A 22,413-nucleotide genomic window follows, 5' to 3' on the forward strand; every position below is an offset into this window, starting at 1 on the left:
ATTTCTGTTTGTTATTTTGTAGTTTATATTATATTATAAGCTTTAAAGAACTATCTCAGTAGCTTTTTAAATATCATTATAAGACTTTTAATGCTAAGTCACAATGCTTCAGATGACAAGTACTTTTTTTTTTTATTCTATAAACAATGCGTACATTCAAAGTATTTTTATCTTTAATTTTTTTTTTTTAACTGTTTGTTATTCATGTATTTGATATTGAAATAAGTTTTGAAGATAACTCCATAAGGGTTTATATTTAAATAATTTTTTTTTTTATTAATTTAGGTTAATTTTTACTAATTTAGTGACTTGGAAATTTTTTCAATGTAAAATTACTTTTTTAAAGATATAAGCTCATCCCGATGTTACACTCATCAAGAGCTTTCATTTGAGTACCCACATGCATTTATATATATATATATATATATATATATATATATATATATATATATATATATATAAATATATGAAAAATTGATGTGGGTGCTCAAATGAAAGCTCTTGATGAGTATAACAGCGGGATGAGCTTGTATCTTTAAAAATGTCAATAGTTTCACGAGATACAAGGTCATTTCTTAATTATGTTTCTAGAGATAGAGAATTTTTATAAATAAATCATAATAAATTGACTATTGATAAAAATTTTGCTTATTATTTCAATAATATAGATAATTTAAATTTTATAAAAATAAATATTTAATATAATTACAAAAAAATAAAATTCCAATAAAAAAAAATTTAATTTTCAAGTTTGTGATCCTAAAAGTTTTATAATTTAAAAAAATACAAATAATAATGTAAATTGTATTTGTAGTAATTTTTATAGATTAAAAAACTTTTAAATTTAATTATATTTCCGATGTCTTGAAACAAATAAAAATACCAAAGTTTCCTCGAAAGTTAATTATGTATTCAAGTCTATTTAAAAAAAACTTTGCACAACTTTTATTATTATTTTTAAAATAACATCAAACAATGCATTAATCTAAATATTACTCCCCGCATAATAAAATCAATAAACCACTCTTGAAATAAATTTTTTTCAATCTTGCAATTTAATTAATTAATTAAATAGAATATAAGCTGTTATAATTTAAAATATCTCGAATAATTAACCAGAACCTTACGTTTTATGTTTAATAATAATTTATCTTGCACTCCGACAAATTATTCAGCATTAAATAAATCTCTATCGTTTTACAAAATCGGTCCATTAATTATTCATAAACTCGAGACAATGATAATGAAAAAGGAGAATTAATGTAAAAGCAACAGATTTACATTCCTCATTTCCTCCATCGTCGTCTCAATCTCTATCTCTATCTCGGTAAATTGGTAACAAGCTTTTATCTATACAAGCTCCCTTTTCCCTCCCCCTTGTCTCTACTACCCTTGTGTATACACAAACTCGGGACATCAATTCACGATAGACTAATTTCAAATAATATTCTCTTGTATCTATTATATTATTTTATATAATATAATAACGGTTACGGTTCAAACTAATTATAAATTTATCAAATTTAATTTCCCGTAGTATCGTCTAACCAACCGAGGAAATTTATTTGCAACGCCCAAATGACACCTTAATTATTAAATACGTCCTACGCTACTTCTGCAGCTACTTGAGTTATCCCTGTAAAATTAATGCCAAGCCTATTAATATTGATAGCCGGAAGTATTTCTATCTGGAATAAAAGTGCGATGAGATAAGCTAACGAGTTCACGATCATCTGAAAAGCTAGAAGAACTAGACCCGTTTATTCTGAGAATTTTTATCAATAAATTATCGGAGATAATTAACTATTAATATAAATATATAAATTTGGATGGAATATTGGATGGAAAAACTGTAATCAGACAGGAATATCCGCCTTCCGCTTTTAAGATATCTTTTTTTAACCAACTGACAAGATAATTCTCGTACTATTGATCCACTTTAGTATTCAATCTAAAAATGTACTTGCATTAATTCTCGGGATATCGGAAATAAATTTAAATCTTAAATTACTTCGAATGAAAAATTTTTTTTTAAACATTTTAAATTCTTTAATGGACACAATTTAATTTGTCTAAGATTGCCAGGTTTTTTTTTTTTCAGTGCCTAGGCGTTGAAAATCCATTCAGAAGACTTACTTGTACCGTGTAACTCTCATTTTAAAGAATTTGTAGCAACTTTCTACACTTTAAGGTGTGTTAATATTTCCTTAAGAGGCCATTGGGAATTAACACGCCTAAAAATTTTTTAAATGCTAAGTTTTATTCTTTACTACTCTACAAATTCTTTTAAATTCAAATTACACACTTTAAAGGGTGCTTTAAGTTCGTTTTTTAGTTACGAGGTTTTAAATGGGACAATTTGATACGCTGATTATCGGGGACAAGTGACGCATTTTTTAATTTTTTAAATAGAAATTTTTTACCATTTAATTTTTTCTTAAAATGTTAATTTTGAAAAAATGCTTTTTAAAATTACTAAAACAATTTTTTTTGACTAAAGTACTGTTATAATATAATCAAGACACTTTCAGAGTTTCAAAAAAAATTTTAAAAAGCCAATTTAGATCAAAAATTTAAAATAAAGGAATAATTTATCAAAAATTTGAAAAAATTTCACAATTTTTTGGAGCTTCAACTTTAACCTTGAATAACTTTAAACGGAGCTGATTTATCAAAAATTTTACAAGATACCTCTTTTGTAGAGCTGTTAATTCTCTATAAAAAAAAAGTCTGAGTTTTTTAAATTTGACAAACCATTAAGGAGTTAAAAAATTTCAAAGGTTGAAAAAAAAATCTTTAATTTTACTTAAATTTAAAAAAAGAGTTGTCGATTTTTTTGTGCAAAAAATTTGATAATAAATTTTGAAACAAGGGAAACTGAATTAACTAAATGAATTAAGCCGTAAAATAAGTAAAATTTAAATACGCCAACAATAACAGTATTCTCATTGTCAAAATTACACTAGAAGTAAAACCTTTTGTCTGAAACATAAAATTGACTGAAGGGCTTGGAGTTTATACAGAAGATTAAATACATCCAGGCGGATCTTTTACGAGCTATAAAACCTGAAATAAATTAATAAATTAAATAAAAATAATAAAAGTAATTAGCGTTTGTTAAATAAATGTTATTAGGACGGGTAATTATTTAGACAGAGTATATTTAAAAGGGGAGGTTTTTTAAGTAATTACAGGTTGTTACAAAATGTTAAATTATAAGGATAATAATATCAGTAACGAGGTTTAATGAAATTGTAGTTTGTCTCCCCTTGGCTGAGTTGGTTTACATTGTTCCATACTAGCTTCGGTAACCACACGAAGCTGTGCTCGAACCACAGGACCAAGCTCATTGTCCTAAGCTGTTATGTGTTAGCCACAAGAATCTGTACACTCTCTACTCTTTCTACTTGTACAGTATTTCGTTTACCTACCATACACCGACAACTTCTCACTTTTTACCCATTAATTATTATAAGCATAATTTGAGATTCATGGCCAGGTTCAGGCTCGACCCTTTTACCATCCCAATTGTTTCAAATTTTTTATTCAACAAATTAAAGTTCGGAATTTTTATTGAATAAATTTTTAAAATTCAAAAAAAAAATTTTTTTACCTAGTTTTAATTACTTCAAGGCTACTTCATGAAAATTGGAACAAGGTAGCTTTATTATTATATAGATGCGATTCGGAAAAGCTCAGAAAATTGTCCAAAAACTTTTAACTTTTTTTATTTAGAATAATTTATTATTTTTTGCATTAAATTATCAATAAAAAATAAAAAATTTGGGGATTTAAATTTTTTAATAAAAAGTCATGTAAAAATTTGATCAAGTCATACAAAATTTGGATCTGTGTTTTTAAACATCGAAAAAAAAAAAATTAACTCGATTCAAAAAAAAAATTCTTGTACCTAAAAATAATTTTAAATTTGAAAAATTCTTTAATCAAGTTAAATTTACTTAAACCAAGAAGAATTTTTTAGTTTAAGAATTTTTTAAAAGTCAAAATTTTTTCCGTGTGAATAAAAAGTATCGATCAATACCTTAAGTGTTTAAAATTACAAAATGCGGCCCAAAATACACAGCAATTACTCGAAACTATCGAGTCTACTAATTGAACAGCAACAATAGGGCGAGTGAATTTGCAGAAATTAATTGGATGTTTTGTCAAAATAAAATTAATTATCGGCGAAATGAAATTATTGAGCTTCTAAAATTATAAAATTGAAGACTTATTGGGATTCAATAATAAATTTCTTTGATTCAAAACGAGAACTCGATAAAAGCGCGCTGTGTACTATTATATGTACTTCAACTAAAAGAGTAAGAAAAAGGGATTGAAGAAAAAAAAAAAGAAGATACATTTATTATGTTTTAAGAACAAAAGTTGCGCAGCTTCTTCTCACCTCATTATCTCCCTCGAGGATATTCTCAGGGGTTTTCTTGGGTTTCTGCAGCTGAGGGTTGAGAAATTGAGCTTTTTAAGTCACTTCTGTTGCATGAAAGAGAGACCAATCTCATTGTCACCCCAGAATATATACCAGTGATTTTTACAGTCAAATGATAAAGTTATCAATCCTTTAAAAGATTCCCTTAGCCCTCAGATCTCGTCATTCAAAGGAGTATTATTATTTTACGGAAACAGAGCCAAGACTTTAATTGATTTTCTAACACCATCAATTTCAAATATATCATTTCAGGCCTGTCGGCTCTTTTTAAGTGATAATAAGCGCAACCTAAATAAAGAAAAGTCTTTAGTAACTTGTAAGTAATTTTTCTTTAAATTATTGACTTTTAGAATTATCACCGCCGAAAGGCTGGTCTGCTTTCAAGCAGGTATGTTTACTTTTCAGGTAGACGCAGGTGTAACTTCCTCAAGCTCTTACATGCTGAGAAAAACGACTTTCAATCTCTTTTCTGTTTCTTTATCCATCAACATGCATTCCATTAAAAAAGTTCTTGAGAATATTTAAATTTCCTTCGTCACGATCATGAGAAACAAACTTTTAAAATAAATTCTAGATAATTGTTATTTTTACTCAGCAAAAGTAATAAATAAAACAATTCATAAATTATTTTGATTTCTTATCGAAAATTTTTAATTAATTGTAAAGGCGTTGACAGTCTGAGCCCAGAGGAAAATTATTTAAATACTTTTAATAACTCCTATGTTTATAAAAAATTTTAATTGACTTTAATAATGATTATCTTATATAGATCCACTTAATCCGGCATTAAAATTCAAATAACCTAGAGGCGATCGTAAATATGTGAATACTAATTAGAGTAAAGTACCTCCTTGCGAGCTTCTGATATATTTTACCCACAAAATGACTTCAAGACCCCTAATTATTTACTTTATTATTAATTAGATCGATTTACCGCAAACTAGTTATTTTAAAAGTATTAAATTATTATTTTTACCTCAACGTTGCTGGCAAAAAAAATTTTTAGACTTTATAAATTTGCTTCTTAGTAATTTTATTTTTTGTCAATTTCATTGATGAAAAAATAAATTATTTTCTTTAAAAAATTAAATTTGCAATTAGTGTGTCTCTAAATAAGAAAAACAATTAAAAACTAAAACAAATTAAATATCATTAAATCTATTGCAATCAAAATAAATAAATTAGATCCAATTAAAAGAGCAGGTGAAGAATTTCTTAGGGTTTGAAACATTCTAAAATGATAATGAAGTGAGCATCAGCTTTCAGCTTCAGCAACGAGCCTTAAACTCCATTAAAGATCCAGCTGTTTCCGAGAGTTTATCTTCCTTGTAACCACGTCGAACGCATTTATTCTTGAGTCTTCGCCATCTCCAGTTCTATCCCCAGTACATAAAGAATTAGCAAAAAGCGAGGGCTCCGTCCTCGCTCCTCCAGCCAAGAATCTGCAGGTGGCTGAATCCTAAAATCGATTATCCATTCCTAAAAGATATCTTCTTCTATCTGGCAGCTTGTCCTAAACACCGACACTCAACCTCTCATATATCACGCATTTGGAGGGCTCTGCATCTCGTTGGACCAGACAGGTGTACCTTGTTGAGCACCTGTCTAATCATACTCTCCATCACAGTGATTATCTTTAAATGTTTTTTTTTTTTTTTTTTTTTTTTTTTTTTTTTTTTTAATCTTTACGGTACTCTTGAGAGCGTTTAGTGTCTTCAGGCATCGATTAAAATACTAAATTTAATTATTTTTTGTAAAAAAAAATTTATAATTGATACAATAGCAAAATTTATCAATAAAAATTTTTTTATAAAAATGCAGACACTGTTTTTTATTGATACGTAGATAAAACAATAATCGAGTGACGGAAATAGCCGACTGTCGCGCAACATTTAACACAAAAGTGATATAACAATAATAATTAAATTATTTTTAATAGTTTTATTTTGTGAAGCTTTATATAACTCGCCGATTGAATAAATTATTACCGTAAGAGCCGATAAAATAAAAATATAATAATAATAATAATAATAATAATAATAATAATAATAATAAAAATGGACGTATGGATCAAGAAGATGTGCCAGTTTGCCGTCGGGGGCTTTGCGCTTCACAGTGACGGGCCACATTCCAGACATACCACGCGGTCACGGTCATATCTTTCATTCCTCTATATTCTATATGTATACATATACGTACACATAACAACATGCTGAGGATAAACAGGATGAGTGCAGGAGCAGGAGCTGCAGAAGATTCCAATCTTGTCTTTGTCTTTATATTATTTTTATCTCAGCCTCCTCCACCTCCAAACAAGAGTTTTTTTTTCTTGTATTTATTTTTTGGGTGAAACTTGGTAAACCACTATCGGTGCTCAACAAATTACACCCTCCATAGGATATTTGATTGTTTTGTTTTATCAATTTATAATTAATTTAAACCAAAATAATGGGATGTTTTTTATTTTAGTTATTTTAACATGCGACGTTTTGTCAGTTTTATTCTGACATCATCAGGCACCTATGTGCTTATAAATAAATAAATAATTAACAAATTTTTATGTCAAATTAAAACCTCAATACAAAAATAAAAAATAAAAATTATTAATAAATACCTTAAAATTTCTTAAATATAAAAACACATAGTCCTTAATTTACAAAAATTATTGCGCATGATATTTTTTAATATACAAACAAAATTTTTTTTATTTTTATATTTGGAGTCTATAATAGAAGAATTTGATTTAAATTAATTATATAATAAAAATGTAGACCGAATTAGAGCAATAATATGATCAATTTATGTTTTATCATGGACGGCTGCAATATAATACGATTTTGGGAATATATATAAACGAGAAACTTCAACAGCACTTGACCCTCAATGTCTTCCGATTGTAGATGTCCAGAGAAACTTTTTATTCGCGTCTTATTGTTCTTGTTTTACTTTTTAACTTTTCTTCAATTATCTTCACCGGTGTCCAATAGTATGGTCTTTTATGTCTCGTATATAGCCACCCTCAACTCAAACTCAGTCCCACCAGCTACAGCAACCGACTTCAATCTGAGACGGATCTTTTTTCCTTTGCTGTTCAGGTTACACAGCCCCAGGGAAGATAGAAGGAAAATAAAAGTAAAATGAGAGAGATAAAAAAAAAAAAAAAAAAAAAAAAAAAAAATAATACAAGACAATGTCACGTTCGATGTTACTGTACTCTACTTTGCTTTATAAGATACTCACCAAACTTTCGGAGGAATCCGAGTGATTGAGAGCTTCTGACTGTTGTTTAGACAATAATTTTTCACTTGACGGACGGGATAGCAGGACCAGTTGGAGATATGTCGCAACAGACATCGACTTTTTTTTATCAAATAAAAGATATTGGATACAACTACTTTATTGTAGTCAACATTATTAAATTTTTATTTTTATTATTTAAGATTTTAAATAAAAAAGTTCAAAAAAAAAAATATAATAAAGATTTAAATTAATATAATTTAATTTCAATTGAATTTATAAACTACAGGCTCAAAAATAAATAAAATTATACAAATAGAAGACCGAGGAAATTTTTCTTTGATCTTTTTTTGTTGTCCTATCAACAGAGTTCAACAAAAAAAAAATAAATTCTATATTTTTATTACAGTAAATAAGAGAACCGATGTTTTTCTTTGATAACATAATTAAATTATAAATATTTATTAACTCTACAATATTCTAACAAAATAGTTGTTTAAAAAGTAAGCAAGTAAATATTTGTTGCAGTTATTATTGGATATTGTTTTTAAATTAGGTAAAACCACCGGACGTGATTTATATTTTTCTTTTGTATTTATAGTTAACTTTAAAGAACAATTTCTTTGCACGTTTATAAAAATAATTGCTCTGGAGATAATTATTTCAATTTTTTTTTTATTTTTTATCACAAGTTTTTCTATTATTATTCTAATGTCTGAGTTACAGTCACTTTCTCTCTTACAAAAATTATTTTTGTTGCAAATATGCATTATTAAATACCTCCGCTAGGACTTAAACAAATATTTGTTCTAAAATACCTTCGAAACAGAATTCCGATTGGAGCATTATGGATTTAAAATTTTTTTGGCATGCATTAAACGCAAACTATTATTTTTGCATGTAAAAACTGGTATTTGTTTTGCTGCAAAAAAGTATTCAATTTATCGGGACTCTAGTTCACAGAATGATAGAACAATATTTGCCGATGCCGAGTGTATCAACTGAAAAGTTTTAGACTATTTTAGTCCAGTGATTACAAAAATATTTATACCAACATTCGTCGTTTGAAATGCAAAATTTTCCGCAGTTAAAAACATTATTTATTAATTATAATTAAAAGCAATCTTTTTCCAAGTAATAAAAAATTTATATTAATTAAAACATAAATCATTACATTTAATTTTTAAAACTATTTTGTAATTATAAATTTATGTATAATAATGTAAAAATTTATAAACTATGGACCAGATGTAAAATTAAGTGACCTTGCTACTGACCCTTGGCTTTTAGGTCTATCTCAAATAAATAAATAAATCTTTGAATTTATTTTTCTTCTCTGATCTAAAGAATTATTATTGGGATGTTAAATTGAATGTCTAAGGAGGTTTAGTTGGATGTTTAGACCTATATACACTAATTCATTGAATGTTCTAGGCATTGATGTTCCCTGCCGGCATTGTTGGTATAAATGAAGAAGTAGGTTACGCGGATTCGGGCTTGCTGTTGGATTCTCTCGCTTATGCTGGCGAAATAATATCTGCGAGCAGTAATAGAACGTTAGAAAAGTGGGCGAAGAATTTGATTAATGCTCGGTCTTCAACTATTGATGCGTCTTTAGGTCTCATTAATTTTATGAAGAATACAACGGATTTGATTTCTATTTGAAGAGAGCTTGATAACAATGAAGCTTTGATGAGCCTCCAATTACATCCATTGAACTGAAAAATATATATTGTTGTTGAGAAATAGAAGATTGCAAAATTTTAAATTTAAATGTCAAAGAATTTTTTGCTTTCTAATTCGGTAATAAAATTATAGCAAACGTAAAAGCTTAACTTTGGAAATTTTATTGTTTTTTTATAACGGGGTAATTTTCCAATATGTAATTGTCCAAAAAAAGTTGGACCTTGAAAATGACTCGCCTTGGAATGAATAAAAAAATTTTTTGAATTTTAATGACCGAACCACCGATTACCAATTTTACGTCGTACTCACTACGAAAATATCGAAAGAAGAAAATAACTCTTGAGTGCAAGGTCAGAGAGGCTGTAAATCGTCCAGGACCGCCATGAATGTACGATCTTCTTGCAACCGTTGGTGCAATTAGCATCAAGCGCAAAAGGATCTTCTTATGTATATATATATATATATATATATATATATATATATATATATATATATATATATATATATATATATATATGTGTATATATAACGCATAAAATACCTCGGTTATGAGAATCAGGAAGTTCTCTTAGCTCTCCTTGGTTATTATCGGATTCGTAAATCAACTTCTTTTAATGTTAATGTTAATGGAGAGATCTTTGGGATTTTTACTGAAAATCAAAATTTTTACAAAGACTTCTATTATAATTATTTAAAAATTCATTAATAAATTTTTTTATTGTTTTTTTAAAGTCTGGAAAAAATTTTTAATTCTTACAAAAAAATTAAAAATAAATTTTTATCTCAATAATTAATTAAATTTGAATAAAAAATAAAATTCCAACAAAAAAATCTAATAAATTTTATAAATTATAATTTTTAAATAAAATTTGACTTAAAATTAACTTTGCAAATTTTTTATGTACATTAAAAATTAATTCTAAAAAAAAAGGTAAAATAGAAAATAAATATTTTACCGAAAAAAAAATTTTTTATCAAAAGAAAGTTTGTTTTTAATTAACCCAAAGGATTTAAAGTAAAAATATGATAATTTAAAATTAAAATAATACCGACAAATTCTTGAGATAAAAAAATATTTTGAGTATATATTTAAAATGTCAAACGTAAATTTGAAAGGTTGTGAGTTGTGACAAGACACAAGCGTAATTGAAAAGCGTAATTAACATTAACCACATAGGAGAAGAGAGAAGAGAAAAGGACAAAGAGAGAAGTTTGAGAATATTTAGAAGTTTTCTAAAGACCTTCGGTTAATTCCCAGGGTGTCAACAAGTAATCTAAGTAACTTGGTTTCACCTTGGTGCACGGATCCGTTAGCCACCTCATCTCTTATTACATTTCTACGAAATCAAAACAGGTCCTCTGCATGGCTCTGAGCGAGTTTCCATCACGTCGATCAAAGCTCCGCGAAAGCCATGTACACACTTAGTGAAATAATTTTCCGGGCTTACACGCTTTACCAGAGCTTATTTCGAACCACAAAGCCTTCAGTTGGTGCTTCCAGGCTCGTGTACTGTATGACGAGTGCAAACCCGAAGCACACGGTATGCTGGAACTCCACATAATGATTCATTTGACTTTGAAGGATGTTTATGATGTGTGTACAGCCGAGGTACTCGTGTAAGAACCCAAGTAATCAGTAATCACCCTTGTCTACTATATACCGCTTTTATATCCTCTATTTGTTTGTTATTATTTATCATTAATTATTTGGAATTACTCCGGCTTGAGTAATGATTATGAGCTTTTAATTATAGAGATATGAACATAAAAAAATTCTGTTGGCTCAAGAGCAAAAGTCGGGAACCAAGAATAATTTATTCAAGAAATCCTTTTGAAAATTTTTTATTTTTTTCTTATTTTTTAAATTTAATATAAAAATAAAAAATCAAAGTATTCATTATTTATTGCACTTAAAACTAAAAAAAATTATATCAAAATTTTTTAGAATAAAAAAATTTATTTATTTATTTTTAATGCCAAGGCAAATTTTATACACATAGATAGTGTTCAAATAAATACAATAAATTTTAAAGTATTAAAATTTATTGTACTTATTAATTGTTGTCAAAAAAATTTGAATTTTTTTTTTTTTTTTTTTTTTTTAGAGCTTAATTTTTATATTTGTATTTTTTTATCAAAAATAGAAAGCAATTTTTTTTTTATTTTAAATCAATATAAAAAAATTGCAAAACTTTTGGTGCTTGCACCAAAATAGTCTAAAATAAATTTTGTAAAAAAAAAATTACCCGATAATTTTTTAATACTTAAAAATAATTTTCTTTTAAAAAAATTTATGCACTAATTTTTTATCAGTCTATACTGAGATATAATTGACTAATCTTAGTCTACTTATCTCTCGGTTGTGTCAGCTTCAAATAAAAAATTGAAAAAGACGTCAATTCTATCCAGGATGTTATTTCTTGAAAAGGTCTTGAAGGACTTTAAAATCCAAAGCAAAGACCATACTTGTACACACAATCGAGGTGTTTATTTCCCACGGGCTGTATACCTACCCCCCTAGCAATTATTTACACATGAGCTAAAAGAGATTTATTTGGTTTTTTAGTCACACTTTACGTAATTTTCTCTGGAGTATTTTTGAAAAAGCAGCCGAGTCAGTTTTCAATATTTCTCGAGACTCCTCCAGCAATTATTTATCGTTTTTCCGTGCTATAACCTATACATCATACACTTCTTTCTTCTTCGCACCGCCCATTTTTCTTCCTCAGAACATTCCAGTGTCTGAGTGTTGGGGCTCTGTGGTGATGGCAGATAAGAGCAATGAAGTTTTTTAGTATTATCGGAGGAAATTCGAGAGTTAACTCTTCTTCTCATCTCTATATTACCCGCATTTATAGTACATATATAGTATATCATCTTTAGCTGGAAAGTAAAGTCGTTAAATTTTTTAGTGCACGCTTTAGTAGTATACTTTCCTCAAACATTATAGGCATTCACATGACATTTTCTCACCTGGTATCTTCTCTTGTCTCTTGTATCTTGTATAAAACCCTCCTATAGAATCTACTCGCTGAAATTTAAAAGATTCAGCACCAGATCTAGATACCTTGCACGTGACTTTGCATTTTCGTATGATTCAATACTACACCAGAAATACAATACGAAACAAGATACACTCGTGTCACATACAATTTACAATACAATGCAATATAATGCGATACAATATACCAAATACCTAAAAGTGTCTTGTACTCGTGATAACTTTAATCTCTTGGGAATAAAAAACGAGATAAAAAATTTATTATAAAATCTTTTTGCAATTATTCATCTGACTATCAAATTTTAAACTTACAAAAATACTTTTTTTTTTTTAATCTCAGCTACGTTAATTTCTCGACAAAAAAAAATTGATATTTTTTCTTTTAATTTTTTATTAATTAATTTTTAAATCATAAAAATTTTTATTCTAAATTTTTTTTTTTTTTTTTATTGTTAATTTTTCCACAGAAAAAATTTTTTTTAACATTAAAAGCTTTGAAATTAATTGTAAAATTTTTAAAGTTAAGAAAATAAGCAGATTTTAGCTCTAAAATATTTCAAATAATTTTTTTAATAAAATAAAATAATTGTTTTTAATAAAAAATTTCTTAAATAAATAAAAAGATCTTTTTTATCCTTAGAAAAAATTTTGAAATGTTTTTACTAAGGTTAATTTTTTTCTTTTGAAACAAGAATTTTATCTATTAGATTTATTAGCTCTTCGATTTAGTCATAAGCTATTTTATTATCCATAAAACAATTTTTTTGTTAACCAAATAAAATAAAGTAAGAATCTAAAAAGCGAACTTGCGATGAATCCCAACGGTTTTCTCATTCTCTATCCGGTTCTTCAGTTTATCTTTTTATCCTCGGTATTTCTCAAGCTCTCCGGTATATAAAAGAATCTGGTTGTGCCTTGCAGCCGAATGTACACTTAGTTTTCTTGCAACACACAAGCAAACTGCCCAGGAAACTTTAATGTACCAAGTGAGTGTATATTGTGTATCCTAGATCCCAGATCCCAGGTCCCAGGTCCCAGATCCCAGGGGGATCAAACAAGACAACAAAACAACCATAAAAGAGTATGATGGTCATAATAAAAAAATTTACTTTTATTTTAAAACTCAGCCCCAATGAACAGACATGATACTACTATTCGTTAGCTAGTAAGTGCATTTTTACCCTCCTGCTCGTCCGACAGATATTGATAGTATTTAATGATTATGATGCTTTCTCGTAAATCTATCGACAACTCTTCAGCCGTTGACAACTCCCATCGATGAATCATTCTCGAGTTTCCGTAGCTGCCTACATACTCTATAAAAAAAACTCAAACTATATCTATAAAAAAATTTTTATTTTTATCCCATCTCTATGATTAATGTTTGTAAACCAAAGGTGCGATTGACTTTCAAATAACACTTGTTTATTTTACCCGACAAATTTATTCTATTGATAGAAAAAAAAATTTTTTTTTTAATTGTTTTGTTTTATGGTCATTAAGAATTGTACTGTACTTTTTTAACTATTGACATTTTTAAAGATATAAGCTCATCCTGATGTTATACTCGTCAAGAGCTTTCATTTGAGTACCCACATGTATTTTTGATATATTTTTCATATATACATATATATAACACATATATTTTAAAGATATAAGCTCATCCCGATATTACACTCATCAAGAGCTTTTATTTGAGTACCCACATGCATTTTTGATATATTTTTCATATATACATATATATATGATATATACAAATATATAAAATATATGAAAAATTGATGTGGGTATTTAAATGAAAGCTCTTGATGAGTGTAACATCGGGATGAGCTTATATCTTCAAAAAAGTCGATATTTAAAAAAATACAGTGAGTTTAACAAAAGTAATTATTTAATAAAGCAAAATTTTATTTATTTATAGTCCACAAGTCACAAGTTTTTTTTTTTATAAAAAAAAAAAAAAAAAGTATGTAGTGTACTAATTCTTGCAGGTATCATTTGACAGATGTAATTGCACAGCATTACGTGATTTATAATGACATTTGCGGGGAATCCTCAATTTATGTATCACGTCGTGGATCTTCTTTGGCAATTAATCATTAAAACGTTTTTCTTATCTTTTAATTTTCATTATTCATGTAACATCTATCAGAGATTTAAAACTACTGACAGTAGTACTACTGATAGTTGTACTATTTTATCAATACCAGAACTACCGTATACATAATACACATAATACTTATGAGGATCAAGTTTGCTCACTGTGAAACCAGTTCCGATATGGAGTTTCACGAGCTATTAAATCCATTTCGCAAATAAAGCTGTAAGGGAAAAAACCTCACAGCAAACGATCAAATTGACAAGCTCAATCTTTTATTTAGTTTCTGTTTATGTTAAGATTTCTTCGCTTCGGGAAAACTTGCTGAGTTATTTCTAAACCTCAAACAATATTTACCCAACTGAGCCGGCGAAATGAAATTTTTTTTTACAAAATAATATTCAAATTTAAATATTACTTTTAGGGATTTCAAAATTTATTTCTTTTTAATATTAATATTAATATTAAAACTACCTCTCATCTTCATGGAACTATTAATCAAAGAGAGCTAGTGCGAGAACTTGTATGTCTGCTGTCTACTAATGGTTAATTGAGTAAAAAAGATAAACTTGTTTATCCGTCTAAGAAAACCGATCCTGTTTATCTTAGAGATTATTTTATTTAATGATGTTATAACCTGACAGTTTAATCATTTTCTTCCTTTTTTTTTGTCTGGGATAGTAAATATAGAAAAAAAATATTTTTAGCCTGGGTCTGGGCCCATAACCTGTTAAAGCTCATTATAATTATTCAGACAATAATATTTTTTTCCGCTGAGCACAAATTTAAAGTCAAAATTAAATGTCAGTGTCCAAAGTTTAATTAAAATTATTATTTAATTATTTTTGACTTAAATACAGAAATAAATTAATTTAAAAAAAAATTGACTTGCTTACAATTTGATGGTAAATAAATAAAATAATAATAACAATGAGTAAAAACTCAATTGACAAGATTAAACGTAAAAATTAAAAAAATTCCTAAATGAGATTATATTTGAATAAACTTAAGAAGATTTATCAACGTAAAAATTCCCAGAAGATTAATTTCACAAAGTACAAAGTAGTGATCCTGTAAAAAGTAACCTTAGAATATAACGATCGAGTTGATGTGAAAAGCACCCGGGGATTTAGTGATATATTTAACCTTTTCTATGTAAAACTAAAATTTCGTGGTTCGTAGCAAGGCGTATATATAAGTAAGATTGGTAGAACAAGAGGAGACTTTTCTTGCATATTTAAAGGACTCGCTAAACCTCCAGCAAGAAGCCAGAGCCAACTACATCTATATATATATATATATATATATATATATATATATATATATATATATATATATATATATATACATACTGTACTCACTATACACACTAGTACAAGTATAAAATCAAGATTCAGGAACTGAAACTTAATTCTTTCGGCTATTACTTACTTGCCTTTAATTTTCCCGACATTTATGTAGTCACGATATGAGCATGTTACGATTTTTTCCCTATCATTCTAATGCTAATATCAACTCCGATATATATATATATATATATATATATATATATATATATATATATATATATATATATATATATATATATATATATAATATGTATTTAAAGTAAGCTTTTTTTAATCTATCCTGCATCAACCGGTTTTTAAATTATAATATTAATCTCCTCTATTTTTTTTATCATCCTTATCTTGTTTTTGCTAATGACGTTTTTTTTTTGTAATAAGTATACAAATTGCGCTCCATAAATATGATTAAAAAAATTTATTTATATTTAAATATTCGTATTAATTATTTGAGATATAATAACATTAAATGTAGCAGTCGACAATTTATTAATTTTATTTAAAATTTGTTCCAAAAAATTATTTTTTTTAATTTAAAAAATAAATTTTTTTTTCTGTCATAAAATTATCTAATATATACTAAATTAATTTATGACATTAAAATTAGCAATCACTTGACAATTTTTTAATTTTATTTGACAAAAAAATAATTTTAAAAACATTTCAATTTTAATTTTTTAAATTTCTACGTTTAAATTAAAAAAAAAATTTTTTTTGTCATAATTTATTTGTTATAAAATCTTTATTGAGACACAACATAACTATCAGTAATGAATAATTCATCGTTTAAGGTCGGCCGCATTAAATGCAATAAATAAAAATACATTAATGGAATGTTTGAATTAAATGTAAACTGAATTTGAGACATTAAGAGAGTTAGCATCAAATTGTTGAGTATGTAGATGGCAGGCTGACGGTATGCACCCAGGATGTTATGACTCTGGGAGTTATGAGACGACCGCCTGGCAGCAATTATAGCACGCCCAGAGTAGAGTATAAACCTCTTCTCTTATTCTCGTTCTTGTTCTTGTTCTCCGTGTCTCAATGTCTGTCTCTGTCGTCTATTGTTGAACGTAATTGAAATATCTGAATCCCTCTATTTCAAGTTGATCTCAAGACCGCAAACCGTGGAACAGAATTATTCGAGCGAACGATTCACGCGTCCGATCACTCTCCTTCTGTCCACCAACATCTTCATCTGCTTCTTCTTCTTCCGCAGTACTTGCTCCGTCGAATCCCACCAGCCTCGCTGAACACATTTCGAACAGTTTCCTCCTGACATTTACGTTTCGGCTTCACTTGTCACCTTTAATTACTTAATCCTTAATTTTTTCGATTTAAAGGCATTAAATATGAAAAAAAAAAAAAAATATATTTAAGTAGAAAATAAATTAAAATTTGGAGAAATTTTTGAATTTTTATAAAATCGTGATTTTTTAGAATAAAATCAGTATTTTTTTTTCAATTTAAAAACTAAAATTAAAACTGCAGCAAATTAAAAAAATTAAGTTTTGATAAAAAATTTGAAAAAATTGTTTTGGAGCAAAAATAAATTTTTTTGACTCAATATAATTTTACTTTAGCCAAAAAAATTTTTATTTTATTCCTAAACATTTTTTTTAGTTAAAAAAAAATTAGTTCTCCAGCAAAGAATTTTTTTGAACCGATTAAAAGCTTCTTTAAAAGGTTGCAGCTCAAAAACTACTTCAGATATTTTCTCATAGTAATTTTTTCAAATTTTTTCCACGCTCCCATAACATATATTCTCATAAAGCTCAAGTAAACATTTGTTAAAGCCGCTGCAAAATAAAAAATAAATAATATTATGAAGAAACAGAGGTGAAATAAAGAAACTTTTAAACCAAAAAATATTTCCAAATTTTTAAAACGTACTTTTAAAAGATATAAATGATAAAATTTTGAAAAGTCAATTTTTGATAATTTTATATTAGTGGTAGTGTTGCCTCTTAATTCAGATAAAATTTACGGATTTCACTCGAATGTATGCACTAGACTGTACCCCACATGATTGTGACGCTCAGGATATTGCATATCGGCGGAGGTACAGATACAATTTATCATCAGTGATCTGTGATGCTCATTGCATGCGGGAAACCGATTTAGAGATTAGTGTGCGTGACTCAACACGAGAGACAATATATCTGTCACGCACGCGTTTCCACTTGGTGAATAGAATGCCAAGAGGCTCTCCTATCCACTTGAACCTCCTCTCCATATACTACAGCATACACTTTCATCTCCGCTCCAGCTCCAGCTCCAGTTCCAGTTCCAGCTCCGTTCTGCCTCTCTCTTGTCTCTGTACAGTATCTAGTCTCTATCCAGTCCTCCCCACGTTACACGCCGCGATAGTGGTTCCAGGCATCCTGCGTCCTCCTCTATTGGAGCAACACTAAACACACATGTTACATATTTTGTGAACACGTGCTGAAATACCACTGTCCAAATTACATATGTTGGGCTAACGACCCAACTAAAATACCCGATACACTGCAACTTTCTGATTCCTCGTCCTCGTAACAGCTATTATCATTTTTGCTATCGATACTTTATCGGGTATTTTTTTAAATTACTTTATTGTTTGATTTTTTGATTACAGAGTGAGCTATTATTATTGTTATTATGTCCGTAATTTGTCAAAAGCTCTGTAAAAAATTTTGCGTCAAAAAATTTTATGTTAAAAATTTTTATGTTAAATATTTAACACTTTTTTGTGTTAATTTAATACAATAAATGTTAAATTAACCCATAAAAGTGTTAAATATTTAACACAAAATTTTTTGACACAATGACAAAAAATTTCTTACTGTGAAAATTTGAAAATTTTTTTAAGTTTGTCAAAAAATTTTTAATAATTTATTTTGATAAAAAAATTTTAATTTACTCCAAGAAACTTCAGCTAATTACTTCTGACAGGTCTAAAGTTAATAAGAATGCAAGGAAGTGATCGGTATTTTTTATTTAGAAACAATATGTCGACATTTATAAATAACGGTACAGTAATTGAGTAGATATTAAACTTTTCTTGCAAAATATTAATAATAAAACGTTATAATTATTTTTTTCATGTATTTAAAATTAATTTGACATGCTTTCGTGAAATTTAATAACTTTTTTATTGATTATCTTCAACTTAAAGCAGTCTAAAAAAAATAATTGATTATGATAATATTAAAAATCCCTAAAATAGTTTGTAATTATTTAAAATGAAACCTTAAATGTAAATATTTTAAATTCATAAAATTTTTATTATTAAATTTCTTAAAACGAAACATTTGTAAAAGCTTATTTAAAATTAAAATCGACTTGATAAAAGATGCAAGCACTTTGCAAGAAGAGCAATTTGTCCTGGTTTCCTGATGAATTTCATAATACGAAAATATTATATTTAAATAAATAAATAAATTATATTAAAGCTGATTATTTTTATCCCACGATTCCGGTCTAATTTTTTTAAAGGGTTGAATTTATAATTAGCGCTTGTATTACAGTCCTCGAGTCAAGCTACAGCCACTTTAGCTTCTAAAGAACAAAAATCTTATGTGTATAAAATATGTAGCCTCATAAGTCAGATGTCATAAAAAAAAAAAAAAAAAACTCACATTCAATTGTAGTAATTTTAACGAGGAATGTATTTTTATTATTAATTTCACCTAGTTTCATCCAGGAGGAAATTAAATGGTAACAGTAATACGTATTACGTTGTAGTGCATCTAGCGAAACGGGATTCTGGTATTTATTTTTAAAGTGGGTACCATTTATGTTAATTAATGTAAAAAATCGTCTAATTATGAAGAAGCGGAAGAGATAAAATGCAATGCGCGGCGTGCTCATAAATTAACGCAATATCTAAGCCATGGACTTATACCTTTAGGCTTACAATCTCTCTCAACCTCTCTTATGAATATTGTTATTGGTTAAAGCCTCTCCATGTTTACTGGCAAAATAACCCTAATTTACATTGCTGCTTTATTTATAGGTAAATATACTCTAAATTTTAATTATTATTTCAATAACAATAATAATAACACTTTGAAAAAAATTTATTATATTAATTAACTTTTGTTAAATTGCACTGTACTTTCTTAACTATTGATATTTTTAAAGATATAAGCTCATCCCAATGTTGCAATCATCAAGAGCTTTCATTTGAGTACCCACATGCATTTTTATATATTTTTCATATATACATATATATAATATATATAAATATATGAAAAATTGATGTGTGTACTCAAATGAAAGATCTCGATGAGTGTGACATCGGGATGAGTTTATATCTTTAAAAATGTCAATAGTTCACGAGATACAAGGTCATTTCTCAATTATATATCTAGAGATAGAGAATTTTCGAATGCAGCCTAAATACTTACAATAAATTGACTATTGGTAATAATATAAATTATTATCATTATTATTTATGATTTAAAAAAATAAAAAAATCAATAAATTAATTAGCTTAAAACAATTCGGGAATTCCCCCGAAATTGATACTTTTTACGTGATTAAATATCCCAAAACACGTGCAAGTAACATTGATTTATAACACGATTTTAAATTAAAATAAAATAATGATTATGATTGCATTAATATAAAACGCCCTGCGGTCAATGACTTTGATTGAATGTCACCAATAAACAGAATAATCAATGCATATCCTACCGATTAAATTTATTCCATTAAACAAAAAAAAAAAAAATTAAATTAAATTAAACTTTGAAATTACTATAATTTTAACTTAAAAGTTTTTTATCTTGGGGATTTAGAGTAATTTAAAATTTAATTGAACCGAGCGATGATCCTTCAGTCAATTGCTTTTTTATTTTTCCATTTAAATTCTATATTTAAAAGTTACTGTCAACAATTATTTTATTTTCATGTTTCCGATATATATTTATTTTAATTAAAAAAAAATCCACCTCTAATTATTTTTATGTACAATTGATTAAATTTAAATAATTGATCAAATAAACTAAATAAAATATTATTTTTTCCCTATCATTTATTCATTCATTCATTCTTTCATTAATTAATCCACATATTGTATCGTAGTTTTCTACAAAATAAATATATAAAACGAATCTTTGCCTCGTTACGCGCTCTTTCAAGTTACATCGTTCGGAACGCTCTAATGACGTTAATTTAACTTTACTTTTTTACCATTTATTTTAAATTCTATGTCAAAAAAAAAAAAAAACTCTGCATAAAAAAATCCCGAGCTTAATATTTCAAAAATATTTCCTGTTTATTTATATATTCATAAAAAAAAAAAAAAATAAATAAATAAATAAATAAATAAAAGCGACAAGATTTTGGAGTTAGAGTTTACTGTGATGGCGTTGAGTGAAATACCATGTCAGTGGCATGCATCTCAGCAAAGTAATACGTAAAAGTTGAATAAATCTAGTGCATAAATATGTAAACTAGAATAATGTAAAGCGAAATGAAACAAAAAGCTTCGGGACTCACAAATAGCCAGCGAATAGAACCAAGTGACATTTTGAAACTCACAAACACATTCATACATATATTGTACTTGTATCGCGAGTATCTCAACCGCAGTTCCGAGGCCACTGATCAGGTTTCAGTTGACCGTAGAGCGAACAGTAGAGACAAAAGCCCCTGGACAGTTCATCCCTGTCAAGCTTCGTCTCTCATTCACTGTTTGCTGTGGTTTCTTATTTGAAAAGCCAAAACTGACATTGACGCCTCGCACATCCTTTCTTCTTTTTTTTTATTTATTTTTTTTTTTTGTTGGCGAAATACATCGGCTGGATTTGAATTCCCGGATATCATATCTCTAAAATGACAGCCAAAATTAAAAAAAAATTTTTTACTTCTCAATATTAATTTTTTTTGAAAAATTTAGTGTTATTACAAAGGTCTTGACTTGAATTTGTGTCTTTTCAAGGTTTCATATCATTTTTATGGATAGTCAATTTATGACGATAAGTATTTAGGCTGCTCTATCTCTAGATACGGAATGAAGAAATAACCCTGTATCTTGTGAAATATTGACATTTTTAAAGATATAAGCTCATCCCGGTGTTATACTCATCGAGACCTTTCATTTGAGTACCCACATTAATTTTTCATATATTTATATATATTATATATATGTATATATGAAAAATATATAAAAATGCATGTGGGTACTTAAATGAAAGCTCTTGATGAGTGTAACATCAGGATGAGCTTATATCTTTAAAAACGTCAATATTTAAGAAAGTAGAGTGCAATTTAACAAAGCAAAATTTTAATTAAATTAATAAAAAAAAAGACAAAAATTGTAAAACGGCTAATATCAGTATCATAAATCAATTGCAAAAAAATATATTAATACAATATGTATGTAAATGGAAGGATGCAAGCTCAGTGGGGCTTGCAGACACTTTCGCGGTGCGCGAATCCGCGGTGCTGACTTTTCGAAAGATGACGGAGCAAAAGACTGAACCGAATATGAAAGGAAAAAGGAAAAATGTAAAATAGTATGCGTGGAGCATGCATCTATGAACATAACATGTATCCCACATGGGTACGAGCCATACTTCCTGACTTCTCCCTGTTTGAGTATATCCGG

General features: G+C 27.6%; 1 protein-coding gene across 7 annotated transcripts in view; it reads left to right on the forward strand.

The window, feature by feature from the left end:
• Window positions 1–22,413, forward strand: part of LOC141529423 (EGFR adapter protein) — a 122,670-nt gene that overhangs the window by 88,978 nt on the left and 11,279 nt on the right. The gene's annotated exons all lie outside the window — the stretch shown is intronic.

This window comes from Cotesia typhae, unplaced genomic scaffold (assembly GCF_013202065.1).
Source record: "Cotesia typhae breed Kobodo isofemale line unplaced genomic scaffold, CoteBio_Ctyphae contig_48, whole genome shotgun sequence".
NCBI lineage: Eukaryota > Metazoa > Arthropoda > Insecta > Hymenoptera > Braconidae > Cotesia > Cotesia typhae.